At 45.5% G+C, this 9688-nt stretch overlaps 1 long non-coding RNA gene across 2 annotated transcripts in view; it reads left to right on the top strand.

The window, feature by feature from the left end:
• The first annotated feature begins 239 nt into the window (after positions 1 to 239).
• Positions 240 to 9688, top strand: part of LOC102482936 (uncharacterized) — a 32482-nt gene continuing 23033 nt past the window's right edge. For both annotated transcript variants that reach the window (XR_337039.2, XR_001369566.1), the window contains exon 1: positions 240 to 500. This is a non-coding gene — a long non-coding RNA (uncharacterized LOC102482936). The remainder of the gene's footprint in view (positions 501 to 9688) is intronic.

Genomic DNA, 9688 nt, shown 5'->3' with positions numbered 1-9688 from the left:
CTCTTCCAGGGCGCCCGCGTAGCGCTCCATGGCGCCGGTAGCCCCAAGACGCGGCCCCACGGCGCGGCTACCCCTTTAACGTCAGCCTTTTACGTCCGACCAGAGCGCGGCGCGCCCCGCCCTCCTTTACGTCGACTAGATACGGAAGCCCCGCCCCCTTACGTCACGTCAAGCGTGACGCGCTCCTCCCTCTTTTGCGACACTGTCGAGCACGGCGGCCTCTGCGGGAGGGAGGAGAGGGCGTAAAGGGCGGTGCTCGCAGGACGTCTGCCTCCTGCGCCGTGCACGGCCAAGCGTAGGGTGGTTCTAGGGACCCATGTGCCGCACCCCCGACCCCCGCTGGGGCAGGGAACCACACCGGAGCTTCCTGGCCAGGACCGTCCCCAAGCTTGACCTGCACGTCCCCAGCTCCCTTGTACCCAGGACCCCTGATATGAGGCCTCGAGGCCTTCTGGTTGGAAGGAACAGCGCGTGCAGAGGCGTGCGCCAGAATCCAGGAGGTGGGCTGCGAGACTGACCCGGCTGCAGAAGCCGAGGGGCTGGGGTGGGGTTTGGGCCTGGAAGTTGCAGAAGCCCCAGGGGCTTGTCCTTACAGCAGCAGGGGTCTCTGAGGGGTCTGGGGGTACAGACAAGGTCAGACTGCCTTTTACAAAGCACTCTGGCTGCCGTGCTGGGTGCTCACTGTACTTGTTGGCTACACCAGACGTTTATTTCCTCACAGTCCTGGAGGCTGGAAGCCCACGATCAAGATGGGCAGGCAGGAGGTGAGATGTACCGGTTCAAGCTTGAGGCAGAAGGGAAGGGGTGTTGGATTCCTGCACTCCACCTTTTATGCTATCCAGGCCCTCAGTGTCCGCTCACATCAGGCAGGGCACTCTGCTTTACTGAGTCCACTGATGCAAATGCTAAAACCATTTGGAAACACCCGCACAGACACACTCTGGAATAATGTTTAACCCGGGCCCCTTGTGGACCAATTAGGCTGACACATGAAATGAACCATCACAGGAGCCCCGTGGGCTGATGCTCAGAGAACAACCTCTGAGCTTGCTAAAGGAAGACTGTTAGCTTTTAAGCTTCCAGCAAACAAAAAGCATCCAATATATTTGCTGCAGTATTGAATGCAGCTCATGCCTCAGGGGGATCTTGCTTAGCTCATTATATACAATCTCTTAAAAGGAATTCAAGTGGGGACAAAACCTAGGAATCTCTCAATAAGGTATATATATGGCTTTTGCACTTGGGCCGGTCAGCCCTGAGGAGCCTTTGAACTACAGGTGACAATGTCTGACAGACTATAACCTGTGGCAAAAAGAGGCGATCACTAGGTAAAGCACCTCCTGGGGTTTTGGGAATGGCACTAGCCAGACATCACTGACTCATCAGATATAATTAATAGGCTGTTAGTGGATACTGATGGATATCATGGACACCAAGAATAATGAGCAGCACTTTTTTTTTTTTGAGTTTTGCTATAGGGTGCCCAAGCTCGCCAGACAGAGACAGCCAGCAATCACCCATCGGGGAGATAGCCACGCTGCAGTCCCTTCTCCATTCTCCTCTCTGGATTTTGGGCATGCACACACATGCACCCAGTATGAGTTTCAAGCCTCCGGGTCCAGGACTTTAACCGCAGTCGACCATGTGGGAGTCCAGTGATGTAACCACTATGCTTTCTGCTGGTCTCAAGGGCAGATTTTCTTTTTTTTGGAGCAATTTTTGCTATAGGGCATGTGTGCTCGCCAGACAGACAGAGACAGACAGACTCGCCAAGAGCGAGAAATCACCCCCCCAGGGGGGATGACCACACCACAATCCCTTCTCCTCCATTCTCCTCTCGGGATCTTGGGCACGCATGCACACGTGCCCAGTGTGAGTTTAAGCCACCGGGTCCAGGACTCCAGCTGCAGTTGGCTACATGGGAGTTCAGCGACATAGCCATTACGCTAACTGCTGGCCCCTTTCTGTATCAGGTGGAATTGGCGTCTATATTAAGGGGACAGTGCCTTAGTGCTTGGGGTCAGCACTGTGATAAGCACAGCTGCAAGCCCAGCAGCATGACTGCTGTTGAGTCTGAGGAGTGGAAGGGATGAGTCCAGCTTGAGGCTGTGAAACAGTCTGGCTGCTAGACTGAGCTCATTACTGCACGGGGGGTGAGTCCAGGTGCAGGTCCGAAATGATCTGTGGATGATTCGAGCTTGGTGCTGATGTCATTGTTGAGTGAGCTGTTGGGTGAAGTCATCACAGGGAAGGAGACCAATATCAGGTAAGGTCATGAGGGGATGTGACAAGCTTGGGACTGACATTATTGGGAACGAGCCCGGTTGTAGGATGGAGTCATTACTGTGGTCACACCTGCTATCATATCCTAGGAGGGGATGCAGACCTGAGACACAGCATATCATTCAGTACCATTCAGTATCATATATCAGCTGAGAAGGTGTTCACAGACTTGACTCACGTGGGTCACTGTGTCTTACATGGCATCATACAATGACTGAGCAAGGGGATGCCAGCCTGAGTCACAGTATGTCACTATGTAGAAATGATGTCGTACAATAACTGGAAGAGGAAATGCAGGCCTGAGGTCATGTCATCATACAACGTATCACATGTCAGCCAAAAGAGGGTACCCACACCCAGGCCACACTGGGACACCATGTCACATAGAATGTCATAAGACCATTGAGATGATGGACACATCTGAGTCTCATTATGTCAGTATGTATTTGACAGTTGTCATGGGACAGCTGAGAAGTGGGAGGCAGAACTTTGTCACCCTCACACCCCACGTGACAGCTGAGAGAGGGAATTCAGGCCTCAGTCACATTATTTTCAAGGTCTCAGGTAAGCTGGAGGGAGACCTGAACTGCACATGTCAAAGGTCAAAGCAATCCCGAGCAAAAGGCTCCTGCAGTTCCATGGATGGGGTTGAGGTAAGAGTAGTGAGAAGGGCTGGAGGTGGCAACATGCCGGGTTCTGAGTCATTGTGGAGCAAGTGTCTTTAAGTAGTAAACAGAGCTATGGTTCCTGTGGGACACCATCAAATGGGCCAACATACACATGTGGAAGTCCCAGATGGAGACTATCCCAGAAGGGTTAGCCTTATTTATTTATTTATTTTTTAATTTAATTTTTTTGGGGGAGAGTTTTTTTGCTATAGGGTCCGTGCGCTCGCCAGAGAGACAGAAAGCAAGAAATCACCCCCCAAGGGGATGGCCACGCCACAATCCCTTCTCCATTCTCCTCTCAGGATCTTGGGCATACACACACACACACACACACACACACACACACACACACAGCATGTTTAAGCCACTGGGTCCGGGACTCAAACCTCAGTCAACTACATGAGAGTCCAGTGACATAGTCATTATGCCAATTGCTGGTTATTTAGTTAGTTAGTTGGTTTTGTTTGTTTGTTTACCATGGAGTATGTGCATGCCCTGGAGAGAGACAGAGAGAGATAGTGAGAGGGAAAGTGAGAAATGACCCCCAGGGGGTTGGCCACACCACAATCCCTTCTCCTCCACTCTTCTCCTGTGATCTTGGGCATGCAGGCACATGCTCCTGGCATGAGTTTCAAGCTGTCAGTTCCCAGACTTGATCTGTGGTAGGCCCTGTGAGAGTCCTGTGGCACCTGTTGGCCTCTGAGAAACTATTTGAAAAAAATAATGTCCAAAAACTTTATAAATTTGGTGAAAGACAGGAATATAAGCATCAGAAAAGCTCAACAAATTCCCAGTAGGATAAACTAAAAAAGACCCACACTGAGGCATTCAACTGTTGAAAGACAAAGAGGATCTTGAACATAGCAGGAAAGAAGTGACTACCCATGAAGAGGGTCCTCAATGAGATTCTAAGCAGATTTCTTATCAGCAACCTCAGGAGGACAGAGGCATTGGGATAATGTATTTAAAGGGCTAAAAGAAAAAAATGCCGGCACTGTGTAGCTCCGCTCACCGGGCCATGTCACCATGGAGCTCTGCAGCTGTGCCGATGGGACTCCCCAAGCGGGGGTTAGGACTCTCTGTCCCTGAAGGTAAAATTCTGGAAACCTCTACATGTGTCCAAGACCAAGATAATGAATACATTTTCAGATAAAAACAAAACGAATGAGGGGGAACCAGCAGTTAGTGTAATGGCTATGTTGCTGGACTCCCACGTAGTCGACCACGGTTCGCGTCCTGGACCTGGTGGCTTAAACTCACGCTGGGCAGGTGTGCGTGCGTGCCCAAGATCCCGAGAGGTGTGTAGTCATTATATTAGAAATAGCAAAGAATTTTACATTTCTCTACTTTGTAAAGTACATATGTATATATATACACACATTTAATTTTGCCAGAGGGTGTGTGCACTTGCAAGAGAGAGGAAAAAAAAAAGAATGAGGGACCAGCAGTTAGCGTAATGGCTATGTCGCTGGACTCCCATGTAGTTGACTGCGGTTCGAGTCCTGGACCTGATGGCTTAAACTCAGGTTGGGCGCCTGTGCGTGCGTGCGTGCCCAAGATCCCAAGAAGAGAATGGAGAAGGGATTGTGGTGTGGCCATCCCCGCTGGGGGGTGATTTCTTGCTTTCTGTCTCTCTGTCTCTCTCTGTTTGTCTGGCGAGCGCACGCGCCCTGTAGCAAAAACCTCTCCAAAAAAAAATAGAGGAAAAGTGAGAAATCACCCACCCCAGGGGATAGTCAAACTGCAGTCCCTTTTCCTCTCCTCTCCTCCTGGGATTTGGGGCTGAACATGTAGGAATCCGGTGCTTTAACCACCACCCCACCTACTGGCTGTTCTTAGCACTATTGGATTTTTGTAAAGTGAGAGCTGCTCAACTTACATAGGCAGCATGGAGAACGTATAAACCAAAAGGCAAAACACCATCAGGTAGGTATTATCAGCACAAAAATGCCAACAAAGGGGACATCTAACACATCAATCACGTTACCAGGGATTTCAGCTAGACTCCCAGGCAGCAGGAGAGGAGAGGTTAACTATTTTCCTTCTTCGTGCCATTCTGTATACATGCACAGGAATTCATCGGGATGCTTGGTCAACCTACTGTCCATTGGGGCGATAAACCGATATGGACAGAACCATGCCTACGCGGATGTTTATACCTTCAAAGTCTATCCTGGACAAGCGTAATCAGGTCATTGAACTCCTTACCTAAAGAGAAGTGAGAGAGGTCAGCAAGTGGCATAGTGGTTCAGGTGTTGGATTCTCACATGGCTGACCATGGTTCGAATCCCAGACCTGGTGGCTTGAAAATCACACCGGGCATGTGTACATGTGTGCCCCAAACCCTGAAAGGACAATGGAGGAAAAGGGGTTGCAGCATGACCGTCTCTCCTGGAGGGTGATTTCTCACTTTTCTTCTCATTGTCTCTCTCTGCTAAGTGCACGTGGCCTATGGCAAAAAAACTAAAAAAGAGAAAAAAAATGTATGCACAGATAAAAGCCTATGAATTCAAAGAAGCTGGCTACAGTGACAGACCCCTCTCCTAAATATTCATGACAAGATCCCCAAATAAAAGTAACATTTAATCCCGTTCCCAGCACAGTTATCCTCTTCAGACAGCTGCCTACTGCATGCCTTTGTGGCGTGGAGTGTATTCCTTTTCTGTTAAAAAATCTTCACTTTTCTGTAAAAAGTTCTCTTCTTAAAGAGAAGGAAAAAAACACGTCAACCAAGAATTCTATATCTAGAAAAATTGTTCATCAAAAGAGAAAAATCGACATTCATTCCCAGATAACAAAAATTATAGTTATTACTATTTTTATTTAAATTTTTTTTTTTTGCCATAGGGTTATATATGCTTGCTTGAAAGAGACAAAGCAAGACAGGGGGAGGGAAAGAAAAATAGAGGGGATGGCCAGGCTGCAATCCCTTCTCCCTCATTCTCCTCTTGAGATCTTGGGCACCTGGTGTGATTTTCAAACCTCCAGGTCGAGGACTTGAGCCATGGTCGGCCATGTGGGAGTCCAATGCATAGCCACTAAGCCACCTGCTGGCCCCACTACAGTTATTTTTAATCCTTTTGTCATTTAACTTTTACACCAAGATATTATAATTTTGATTACATATTTACCTTTACTAGTATGTTCCCCATCTTCATGTTTTTATGTTGCTAATCAGTATCTTTTAATTTCAACCTGAAGATTTCCCTTATAGGCATGTTTCATAAGGCAAGCCTAGTAGTGATGAACTCCCAGATTTTGTTTGACCTCTCCTTCACTTTAAAAAATTTTAGGGGGGACCAGCAGTTAGCATAATGGCTATGTTGCTGGACTCCCATGTAGTTGATCACAGTTCGAGTCCTGGACCCAGTGACTTAACCTCATGCTGGGCGTGTGTGCGTGCATGTCCAAGATCCCAAGAAGAGAATGGAGGAGAAGAGATTGTGTTGTGGCCATCCCCTCTGGAGGGTGATTTCTCGCTTTCTGTCTCTCTGTCTCTCTCTGTCTTTCTGGCGAGCGCACGTGCCCTATAGCAAAACCTCTCCAAAGAAAAAAAATTTTTTTTGATAACTTTAAAAAAAATTTTTTTGGCTTCTGATTTACATATAATCATTGTACATCTTCGTGGGGTACAGTATGTTTTTTAAAACATGTATATAGTGTATAATAAATAAAGGATTCTCAAATAAATGAAGGATATTCATCATCAACATTGAATGTTACATTATATTGCAGACGTTTCATATTCATTCTAGACTTTTTTGGTATGTATTAAAGTGGCAACAGTTGTTTTTACTCTGTTGTGGTACACCCTTCCATACCTATTTCATCTGTCTACGTGTAATCTTTTTTTTTTTTTTTTAACAGCAAGAAGTTTCTTGCTATAGGGGTCACGTGCTCGCCGCAAAGACAGAGAGAAAGAGAGAGAGAGAGAGAGCAAGTGAGAAATCACCCCCCAGGGAAATGGTCATGCTGCAGTCCCTTCTCCATTCTCCTCTCGAGATCTTCAGCATGCACGCACATGTATCTGGCGTGAGTTTTAAGCCTCCAGGTCTGAGACTTGAACCGAGGTTGACTATGTGTGAGTCCAGCAATGTAACCATTACTCCATCTGCTGGTCCCTCTACATGCATTGTTGTGTCTGTTAATAATCTCTCCTGAACTCCCCACCAACCCACCCCATGCAGTTTCTAGTATCTACCCTCACTCTCTCTACTTCTATGCCATCAAGACCATCCATCAGTTTCCACTACAGAGTGCAGATATTTGATATATGTTAAGTGGGGACATACAGTATTTATCTTTCATAGCTGATTTATTTATTTTCTATTAGCGCTATATCTTCTAGATTCATCCACTTTGTGTCCTATGATATCATTGTTCTTTATGACTGAGTAGTATTCCATTGTGTATATGTGCCACATTTTCTTAATCCAGTCATCATTTGCTGGACACTTAGGCTGATTTTATGTTTTAGCTATTGTAAATAATGCTGCAGTGAACATGGATGTGTAAGGGGTCTCTGACAGAATGATTTCCTGTTCTTTGGGTAAATACCAAGAATGGAATTGCTGGATCTTATGATAGGTGAGTAATGTTATATGGAAACTTTTTAGATATTTGAGGATCCTCTGTACTGTTTTCCACAATGGCTATACTGGTTTACATTCACATCAACAGTGTAGGGGGTCACCTTTTCTTAGTAATCTTGCCAGCACTTGTTATGCTTTTTTTAACTTTTAAAAGTTTTAGATAATAGCCACTCTGACTAAGGCTAGGTGATTTCTCATTGTGGTATCAAAATTTTAGAGTTTTTGAAATAGTTTGATTTGTGTTTCCTTTATGTTAAAAGATGTGCTTTTGAGGCATTTTATGTCTTCTGAGAGCTTGCCCATTTATTTTCCTTGGGTTCTTAGTATTTAGGAGTGGGTAGGCTGGCTTCCTTATGTATTCTGGTTATCAATTCCTTAGCAGCAGTATAGTTTGCTGATATTTCCTCTCATTCTGTTGGTTGTCTTTTTATTATTTCTTTGCTGTGCAAGATTTTTAGCTTGATGTAATCCTACTCGTCTGTTTTTGGTATTGTTACAGTGCTTTAAGGGGTCTTATTTAAGAAATCTTGGCCTAGTTCAATATGCTTTCCTCAAGTAGTTGTATAGTTTTGGCTTTATATTTAGGTCTTTATTCCATTTAAAGTTAATTTAAAAAATATTTTATTTAGGGGCCAGCAGTTAGCGTAATGGCTATGTTGCTGGACTCCCACGTAGTTGATCGCAGTTTGAGTCTTGGACCTGGTGGCTTAAACTCATGCCGGGCACGTGTGCGTGCGTGCCCAAGATCCCAAGAGGAGAATGGAGGAGAAGGGATTGTGGTGTGGCCATCCTCTCTGAGGGGTGATTTCTCACTTTCTATCTCTCTGTCTCTCTCTGTCTGTCTGGCGAGTGCACGCGCCCTATAGCAAAAACCTCTCCAAAAAATTTTTTATTTAAATTTATTTATCCACTTATTTATTTGTTTTAATTTGACTAGAGAGCAATAGTGAGAGAGAGAGAGAGTGCATGAGAAAGTGAGAAAGAAAGCCGCCAGGTCCAGGACTCCTCCAACTGCGGTTGGCCATGTTGGAGTCTAGCACCTTTAATTACCACGCCACCTGCCAGCCTCTGTATTTAGGTCTTTATTCCATTTCAAGTTAAGTTTTACAAGTGGCAAGAGGTAGAGGTCTAATTTCATTCTTCTACAGGTGGCTGTGCGGTTTTCCCAGCACCATTTATTGGAGAGATTACCTTTCTTCCAGTGGATTGTCTTGGGAGCCTTGTCACAGAGCAGTTGACTGTATGATTTTGGATTTACTTCTGAATTCTCTGCCTGTGCTATTGGTTTACGTGTCTGTTTTTGTGCTAGTAGCTGCTATTTGGTTATGATGATTTTGCAATATATTTTGAAATATATGACATGGCCCAACTGTATTCTTTTTGCACAGGATCGTATTGGCAAGATGTGGTTCTTTGTGATTCCAAACACATTTCATTATTGTAATTTCTTTTTTTGAGAGAGATTTTTGCTATTGGGCATGTGCATTAATCAGAGACATACACAGAGAGAGAGAGAGACAGAGAGACAGAAAATGAGATATCACTCCCTGGAGGGGATGGCCATGCTGCAGTCCCTTCTCATCCATTCTCCTCCCGGGATCTTGGGTATGCACACACATGCACCTGATGTGAAGTTTAAGCTGCCGAGTATGGAACTCGAACCACAGTCAGCCATGTGGGAGTCCCACGATATATCCATTACACCATCTGCTGGCCCCAGGAAATGGATGGGAAACTATTACTGATATAGTTTTGCTATTTTTATTTTTCCTTTGTTTCAAGAAATTTAAACATTTCTTTTAAAATTTTTTGTGTTTCTGGAAAAAAAAAAAAAAAAAAGGACCTGCAATTAGCATAAATGGCTGTGTCACTAGATTCCCATGTAGTCGACTACGGTTTGAGTCCCAGACCCGGTGGCTTAAACTCACGCCAAGCGCATGTGTGTGTGTGCCCAAGATCCCAAGAGGAGAATGGAGGAGAAGGGATTGCAGCATGGCCATCCCCTAGGGGGTGATTTCTCGCTTTCTATCTCTCTGTCTCCCTCTGTCTTTCTGGCGAGTGCACATGCCCTATAGCAAAAGCCTCTCCAAAAAAGAAAAATAATTATTTATTTATTTATTTATTTATTTATTTATTTATTTTTGA

The sequence above is a fragment of the Tupaia chinensis genome, unplaced genomic scaffold, assembly GCF_000334495.1.
Source record: "Tupaia chinensis unplaced genomic scaffold, TupChi_1.0 Scaffold144015_1, whole genome shotgun sequence".
Classification (NCBI taxonomy): Eukaryota; Metazoa; Chordata; class Mammalia; order Scandentia; family Tupaiidae; genus Tupaia; species Tupaia belangeri.
The sequence above is the reverse complement of the archived record's forward strand: the minus strand, read 5'-3'. Positions and strand labels throughout refer to the sequence as shown.